Genomic DNA, 9,789 nt, shown 5'->3' with positions numbered 1-9,789 from the left:
CAATATCTGATGGAGTCCAAATGCCCCGAAACTTTACGGAGAATTTTTATGGGCCAGAAGGAACACAACAGGCACTGGCTACGTCTGGGGGGTGCCCCGAGGGGGGCACAACCCACCAGGGTGCGCTAGGAGGCCCAAGCGCGCCCTGGTGGGTTGTGCCCACCTCGGGTGCCCCCCGGACCGTATCTTTGCTCTATAAATACCCCAATATTTCCAGAACCCTAGAGGCATCGACGAAATATTCATCCAGCCACCGTAGAGTCCAGAATCACCAGATCCAATCTAGACACCATCTCGGATGGGGTTCACCACCTCCATTGGTGCCTCTCTGGTGATGCGTGAGTGGTTCTTTGTAGACCTTCAGGTCTGTAGTTAGTAGCTAGATGGCTTCATCTCTCTCTCTCTCTCTCTCTCTCTCTCTCTTGATTCTCAATACAAAGGTCTCTTGGAGATCCATATGATGTAACTCTTTTTGCGGTGTGTTTGTTGGGATCTATTGAACTTTGAGTTTATGATCAGTTATATCTTTTTATATCCATGAAAGTTGTTTGAGTTTCTTTGATCTCTTATATGCATGATTTCTTATAGCTTCGTATTTCTTATCCAATATTTGGGTTTTGTTTAGCCAACTTAATCTATTTATCTTGCAATGGGAAGAGGTGCTTTGTACTGGGTTGGATCTTACGGTGCTTGATCCCAGTGACAGAAAGGGAAACGACACGTATGTATCGTTGCTACTACGGATAAAACGATGGGGTCTATGTCTACATAGATAGATCTTGTCTACATCATTTCATCGTTCTTATTGCATTACTCCGTTTGTCCATGAACTTAATACACTAGATGCATGCTTGATAGCGGGCGATGTGTGGAGTAATAGTAGTAGATGCAGGTAGGAGTCGGTCTACTAATCTTGGATGTGATGCCTATAAAATGATCATTGCCTGGATATCGTCATAATTATTTGAAGTTCTATCAATTGCCCAACAGTAATTTGTTTACCCACCGTCTACTATTTTTCTCGAGAGAAGCCACTAGTGAAACCTACGGCCCCCGGGTGTTCTTTCTCATATATTTTCCTTTGCGATCTACTTTTATTTGCTTTTATTTTCAGATCTATTAATCCAAAAATACAAAAATACTTTGCTGCAATTTATTTTATTTGAAATCTATTTATCCATTCTATTACAACTTTTCCCGTCACGCACCAATTTCTAGCACCGTTACCCAAAAGGGATTGACAACCCCTTTAACACGTCGGGTTGCGAGGATTCGTTATCTGTGTGAAGGGGCTATTTACGTTGTGTTTCTTGGTTCTCCTACTGGTTCGATAACCTTGGTTTCATATCTGAGGGAAATACCTACCGTCGCTGTGCTGCATCATCCCTTCCTCTTTGGGGAAATACCGACGTAGCTTCAAGCGACATCAAAAGGAATTTCTCACGCCGTTGCCGGGGAGGCTCTTCAACATATACCAGGTTCCTAATCATAAATCTCATCTCCTTGCAATTTACATTATTTGCCATTTGCCTCTCATTTTCCTCTCCCCCACTTCATAAAAATTTGCCGTTTTATTCGCCTCTCTTTTCCGTTTGCCGTTTTCGTGCCGAATCTGTTTTTGAGTGCAATCTTGTTGTGTGATCATCCTGACTCAAGAGAACACCAAGTTATGTGATTTCTCAAATACCAACAACAATGATTTTATTGGCACTCCGGTTGCTCTTCCCGCTGCTAGTGTGGAATCTTGTGATATTAATACTGCTTTGTTGAATGTCGTTATGAAAGTACAATTTTTCGGTACTCCTAATGAGGATGTTGCGTCCCATCTTAATACCTTCATGGAATTATGCAATATGCAAAAGAAAAAAGATGTGGACAATGATGTGGTGAAGATGAAATTATTTCCGTTTTCCTTGCGTGATTCTGCAAAAAATTGGTTCTCTTCTTTGCCTCACAATAGTATCGATTCCTGGAATAAGTGCAAAGATGCTTTTATCACTAAGTATTCTCCTCGCGCAATTTTTTTCCCTTAGAACCCAGATCATGAATTTCAAGCAACTTGAACATGAGGATGTTGCACAATCTTGGGAAAGGATGAAAATCATGCTAAGTAACTGCCCAACTCATGGGTTAAATCTTTGGATGATCATACAATTTTTTTATGCGGGGCTGAATTTTGTTTCTCGTAATCTTTTAGATTCCGCTCTGGGTGGTACTTTTATGGAAATTACTTTGGGTGAAGCCACCAAATTTCTTGACAATATAATGGCGAATTATTCGCAATGGCATACCGAAAGAGCTCCTACTAGTAAAAAAGTTAATTCGGCTGAAGAAATTTCATCTTTGAGTGAAAAAGTTGATGCTCTTGTGAAATTGGTTGCTAGTAGAAGTGCTCCTATTGATCTTAATGATGTGCCTTTGTCTACTTTGATTGAGCAAAATAGTGATTCCATAGATGTGAATTTTATCTCTCGAAATAATTTCAACAACAATGCTTATAGAGGTAATTTTAATCCTAGGCCTGTTCCTAGTAATTCCTCTAATAATTATGGTAATTCCTATGGAAATCAATCTCATAATAATAATAGGAACACATATGATCTTGAGAATAATATTAAAGAATTTATCAACACTCAAAAAGTTTTCAACACTTCCATAGAAGAAAAGTTGAGTAAGATTGATGATTTTTCTAGAAGTGTTGATAGAATTGCTCATGATGTGGAAAATCTCAAGATGAAATTTTTTGTGCCTAAAGTAGATGAATCAATTAAAGCTCTTTATGTTTCTATGGATGAAAGTAAGAAAAGAACCGCAATGCTTAGAGCTAAAAGAGAATTTTTAGAAAAAGCGTTTTCTAGTGATTGCTTTCGCAAAAGTGATGAAGATCTTAAAATGATTGGTTTTTTTCTATTGATTCCATGTTTAGTAAAGTTAAGATTGATGAAAAAGGGACTGGAGAAGAGTCAACTTTAGGTAGAAGGCGTCCCAATATTTCGGAGGGTGAAAATCTTGTTGGGAAAATTGATGAATGTGGGTTTGGAGAGGTCAAAACTTTAACTAGTGATGTGCCCACTCTTTTGGATTACAAAGACTTTAATTATGATAGTTGATCTTTGATTGATTATATTTCTTTGTTGCAATCCATGATAAATTCACCCCATGCTTATGAACAAAATAAAGCTTTTACTAAACATATTGTTGATACTATGATGAAAGCTCTTAAAAAAAATTGGAATTAGAAGTTTCAATTCCTAGAAAATTGCATGATGAATGGGAACCTCCTATCAAAGTCAAGATTAAAAATTATGAGTGTTTTGCTTTGTGTGAATTCGGTGCTAGTGTTTCTACAATTCCAAAATCTTTATGTGATGTGCTTTGTCTTACTAATCTTGAAGAATGTTCTTTGAATTTGCACTTGGCGGATTCTACTATTAAAAAGCGTATGGGAGGAATTAATGATGTTCTTATTCTTGAAAATAGGAATTATGTGCCCATAGATTTTATTGTTCTTGATACTGATTGCAATCCGTCTTGTCCAATTATTCTTGGTAGACCATTTTTACGCACTATCGGTGCCGTGATTGATATGAAAGAAGGCAATATTAAGTTCCAATTTCCTTTGAGGAAGGGCATGGAACACTTTCCTAGAACTAGAATTAAGCCGCCTTATGAATCAATCATGAGGGCATCTTATGGATCTCGAACCAAAGATGGCAAAACTTAGGTCCTTGCTTTATGCCTAGCTAAGGGCATAAAACTATAACACTTGTTAGGAGGCAACCCAATGAATAAATTTTATTTTTGCTTTTTGCTTCCTATTTTTTTTTGTTAGCACAATTATGCTACTGTTATGATTGTGTTTTTTGTGTTTTAATTGGTGTTTCTGCCTAGTAAAGCCTTTAGGATCTTCTTGGGTGATAGTTGTTTGATCTTGCTAAAAAACAGAAACTTTTACACTCACGAAATCAATTTTAATTTTTTACCAAAGAGAGATAAAATACCCATTCCACTTGCAGTAGATCAATATACAAATTGCTCAGGTTGTCCTAATGTTTCAGAATTTTTGGAGTTATAGAAGTATTCGAAATAGTCAGATTGCTACACACTGTTCTGTTTTGACATATTCTATTTTCTTTATGTTGTGTGCTTATTTTGATGGCCCTATGGTTTTCTTTGATGAGTTTTTTCCATAGAGAAGTTGGAATACAATAGATATAATATAAAAACAAAATATGAATTGGTTTGATACAACAATTATAGTAGTGATTTATTATTCTTATACTAACGGATCTCATGAAGGTTTTGTTGAGTTTTGTGTGATTGAAGTTTTCAAGTTTTGGGTTATCTTACGATGGATAAAGGAAGGATGGACGAGCCTGAGCTTGGCGATGCCCCAGCATCCCAAGCTATTATCCAAAAATGAGCAACCAACTAAGTTTGGGGATGCCCCTAAGTGGCATCACTACAAAAAAAAGACACATCCGTGACATTTTGGGTCGAACGATTTTTTTCCTATCATGCTTATGACACTTCTATGACGATAATTATGACAAAACCCGGTATCATCATAGATGTGGTGGGATCCTACTTCTATGACAAAAAATCATGACAGAAAATGGGCTTTTCGTCCTGGGCGGGCCGGAGATGCAGCTTCATGACATTCTTTGGGCCGTCCATGACAAACAAAACCGTGGTAGAAGCGAGGGCGAGGAAAATATCAGGGGAGTTCCCGGTTACGGTGGGTGGTCGGGGGCCGAGCGATGTGCGTTTCTCTCGCGTGTGTGCAAGGCTTGCGCTCTAACTGAACCCGAGCGAGGCGTTGGGCTCTAACTGAGCCCGGACGATTGCACTGCAGGCTACTCGTTACTGAACCCGAGCGATCGATCGACTTAACTGAACCTGAGTGATTCCTTCGCTACTGCTGCTAACTGAAGCCGATCGATGCTGCCTCTGGATGAACAGTGAGCATTGTTGGGGGTTTGGATGAACAGTTCCCGGTGGGGGGTTGGATGAACAGGACCTGTGGTAGTAGAGGACATTGCCGCTAGATGAATAGGACCCCGATCGATCGAGCCGGTGGATGAACAGGACCCCGTGGAGGGCTGGATGAATAGTAGCCGGTGGAGGGCTGGTTGAACAGTAGCCGGTGGAGGGCTGGATGAATGGTAGCCCATGGAGGGGTGGTTGAACAGGACCCCGTGGAGAGGGCTGGTTGAACAGTAGCCGGTGGAGGCTGGATGAACAAGAGCCCGTGGATGAACAGTCGCAGGTGGAGGCTGGAGGAGGTCGACGGTGGATGAACAGTAACCCGTGGAGGCTGGAGGAGGTCGACGGTGGAGATGAACAGTATCTCGTGGAGTCCTGTTTTGCAGTATGCCATACCCCTCCCGATGAACAGGACCCCCCTTTCTACCATAGCGCTCCAACAAAAGTCTGTTTCCTCCGTTTTGCGGTACGCCACACCCCTCCCGATCAACAGGACCCCGTTTCCATCGTAGGAGGTCCGTTTCCTCCATTTTGCGGTACGCTAGACCCGTCCCGATGAACAGGATCCCGTTTCCAACGTGGCCGGTCGAACACAAGGCCGTTTCCTCCATTCTGCGGTACGCCAGGCCTCATTTCCATCGGCTATTCCATCCAAGCCTGTTGGCTCCCGATGAAAAGCACACGTTCTGTTGCCTCCCGATGAACACGACGCATTCCGTTGCCTCCCCATGAACACGAGGACGACGCAGTTTCTCCGTTCCGACCCAGCCACAGCCATGTACACGAGCCTTGGTCATACGTATGCGAAAGTAGGCGTTCGAGACCCCGCCCGTATGTATGTACGTGGTCGTATTTACTTTCTTGCACCCTGGCTGCTGTACGTACGTTGTAGCAGCCTGGACTTTTGGCCCTTTTCTTTTTCTTTTTGATTTATTGGTTTTTGCTCTATTTTTCTTTTGGAGTGGTTTTGTGGCCTTGCCACCTGGGAAATCATCCTCTTTTTCCCTCCCAGGTGGCTCATCATTCTCAAAACCTTGCCAAGATCATGTCACTTCACTCCTTTACCAAACCCTAAAATCTTTTTCTCAGGAATATTCCTTTTTCTATTAAAGGAATAACCCTGTCTGCCCTAGGTTGTGAAGCAACTTATATTTATGTCACTCCCAAAAATCCCAAATAATTCTCATAAATTTTTTGGGCCATATATTTCTCAAATATGGCAAAATATTTCATTTGCCATGTTCCTCATCATGCTCAATTAATGCATTTCCTATTCTGTCCTGAATGGCAGAATGTGAAGCAAGTGCTATTTTCCTTTTCCCAATTGACCTCAAACTCCTTGGACACCTTTTACTGTCCATATAATTGCCACATGCTAAAGTGCAACCTCATTTGCCTAGAAATTATTTAATTATGATTTTCCAAAGTTCCTGTCTGAGGGAAGTGGTTGTGAAGGAAGTACAAGCTAGGCATGTCCAAATGAGTTGCCATTTTGCATGGTCCCTCATATTATCATATCATAGCCCTCCACCAAAGTGGAGCTCATGTCATTCCTCCATGTGAGCTCACCTTCAATTCTTTGATTCTGCCCAAAATTTCAGTTTGTGAAGCAAGTATACTTTATCTTGCTCCATTGTGGCCGCCAAATTTTCTAGGCCTTCTATTATTCATATAACCTACCTCAACCCATTTTGGGCATGTTTCATCATGCCATTTTTCCTCTAGAATTTTTGCAAGTTTCTAGTCAGTGGAAATGTTTGTGAAGGAAGTACCATTTTGGTTTATCCAATTGGTATGAAACCTTTTGAGCATCTTCATAGGACCAAATGACTCTGCCTTGACCAATTTGAGCTCAAGTGGATGCTTCATTAGAGTGCATCATCCTAATCTAGTTTCTGGACCAGTTTATGTGGTTGTTAAGCAACTACATTAAATCTTGATCCAATTCTTCTCCAAGTTACTAGGATGAAAGTCCTTCTTTACCTCAACCTCGCAGACAACTCCATTGGATCCAAAACCCTTCATGTTGATCACTAGTGCTCACCCAAGTTCTAGTGCTCACCCAAGTTTACTGCAGTAAACTTTAGAGGGTTCTCACCGTTTAACCAGATCACTTTTAACCGAACTACCACCGTAGTTGAGACCTACCCTGGATGAACTACCCACTAGACAACATGTTCAAGCCCATCTACCCTGCTACATGCCAGTGCACGCGGTGACCGCGTTAATGGCATCACTGTGCACGCGCTCTGTGTGTAGTGGCCGCGCCCAGTGGCTGCTTGTGCTTCTGCCCCTCCTCCTCTCGTCGTCTTCGCGCGCGTGAGCGTGTCCAACAGCTAGCCTGCATTGTCTCCGTCCCCCTAGACCCTGCTCCCTCTCCGGCAGCTTCCTCACCGACGCTCGCCGACGCTTGTCCACAGGAGCACAGTGCCCCGACATGTTTTAATGGTGCACGGCTTCTTCCTCTGCTCCCTGGTGTCGCCTACCCCTTCGTGAGCTCTGAATCAATAGCTCGTCGTGTTCCCGTGCCCTCCCATGCTCGCTGGTCGTCGCCAGAGCCTCGGCCGGACGTGCCCGGCGGCACCTGAGCCCATCTCCCTCGCTCGGCTATAAATAGCCATCCCCGAGCACCTCACCAGCCTCCATTCGCTCCACTACGCCTCCCCAGCCCCTCGTTTGAGCTCGAGGAGCTCTCCTCGCCTCTGTTGGCAACCATGGCCGCCGCGGCAATCCGCCTAAATTCGAGTTGCGTCGAGCCCAACCCATCCTGCTTCCACCTCCAGTAGCTCCCCTCTGCCCCGGCGAACCTCTCCATCTACTCTTCTCCTCGCCGGAGTGCATGTGGCCGCGGCAACCAAGGATTGGCCGCCGCCTCTGCCCTCGGCCACCGCAACCCTTAGCCACCACCCCGTCCCTCCCTGACGTGCTTGGGCCTCTGAACAGGCGCGGTACATCCTCCCGCTCCCGCCGGTGGTCGCCATTCTGCCGGAGCTGGCTGGAGCTTGCCGGCCCCCTCGCCTGAGCCGCCTCTGCCTCACCCTGCTTCCTGTTCTGGTCGGGGTCACACGAGGAAGAAGACAGCAGGCGCGGGAGGGAGAGAAGAAGGAAGTCAACGCGGGGCCCGCGTGTAAGTGAGCAACGGTCGGGCCCAGGTACACTGACGTGGATAAGTGGAGGCGTAATCCAGTGATTACGTCTTCGCTTTCCGTAAGTGTAGTTTCGTCCTTCTTTAGACCAAAATGCACTTTCACTAATATGAAAACGTATTTTCTTTCTGTTTCAGCACGGAATGCGTTGTCATGAGGAGAAGGCGTATTTTTGCAAAGTGCATGTTTTTTTTTCTGTTAAGAGCCTGTTTGTGATGATTCTTATTACAAAGAGGTCCCTGGAAGAAAAATCCTTATGAGGTGAATCCAAAGCCCACTTCTTCATTTCATCGAGCCCGTTCAGATGGAACCATTTTCACCATGTTTTGACATTCTGAAAATGACCATTTTTCCCCTGCCCTTATTCAGCCCCCTCCGAGAGAGTATGTTTTCCGGCAATCCTTTCCGCGAGTTTCTCGCACTTTGTCCCGGTGATTTCTTCCACCCCAGGCAAGCCACACCCTCCAATTGCATCACTGTAATGCAGTGACATGGTTAAATCTATTCGAACTTGTTTAAAATATTGCTTTAGCTACATGACTTTGTGCATGGCATTTTCTCGGAGTATTATGTTGATCTTGTTGTTGCCATGCTATTGTTTGGATTACTAGGAGTTATGCTTGCAGTTGATGAGTATCATGTTGTCATTGGAGTATTAGTAGTTGGTATTATGATTATTTCCATGATGGTATCTATTATTATATTTTGGAGTATTACTTTGGATATCATGCTGCCTTTGGATTATTAGTGGTTAGTATGATTATTTTCATGATGCTAGTTGATGTTCTGTTGCTTGGAGTATTATTTTCGGAAATGATGTTTACATGTGGATCTTAGCCGAATAGCTTTATTCTTGTTATTGGAGTAGTAGGATTATTGTTTTCGGATTTATCATGACAGTAGTGTTGCGCTACCCTTGGAGTATTTGAGATGATGATATTATGCTTGGATTATTTGTTGGATATTGCTATGACTTGGACATTTATCATGACAGTAGTGTTGTGCTACCCTTGGAGTATTTTTAGATGATGATATTATGCTTGGATTATTTGTTGGATATTGCTATGACTTGGATTATAGTTTGGTAGTTGATATCGGAGTATCAGTTATCACAGTTATATTTTTGGGGATAAATTCCGTCATTAAGTTGGTCAGGTGCCGCCGAACCGGGCTTTTTCCAGTGCAACCACATTTGCCTTTTTCGGAAGGCCCTAATGCGGTCTATTGTCGTGCCTCTCGCCGGTGCCTCCAACTAGGGAAGGTTATGGGCGTGCTTACCCTGGCCCGGTAAGCAGACATAACATTGTGTGCCCGTTGTTGTTGTTGTACCCGGGTTGTCCCTGTGTGGGACTGTTTATTGTTTTGGCCACGATGGTGGCCATTAGTGTCTTTGGTAGACACGGGGCCACCCAGGACTAGCCCAGTGGGGAGTGAGTCGGAGTGGCTGGGAGAGTGTCATGGTTGTAGATCGGTTATGTCGGAACGCCATTGGTCCACCCGAATGGGAGTGCGAGGCCATGGGTTCTGTGGTGTGGGTAAAGTGCGCTACCTCTGCAGTATGTATTTAATCTATCGATAGTTGCGTCCGTACTAGGTCCCACTGTTCGATCAACACTCTCATGATGGAATGACTTATAGGTGATTTATATGATGATAT

Source organism: Triticum urartu, chromosome 3 (genome assembly GCF_003073215.2).
Source record: "Triticum urartu cultivar G1812 chromosome 3, Tu2.1, whole genome shotgun sequence".
NCBI classification, from domain to species: Eukaryota; Viridiplantae; Streptophyta; class Magnoliopsida; order Poales; family Poaceae; genus Triticum; species Triticum urartu.
This window is presented reverse-complemented; position numbering follows the sequence as displayed.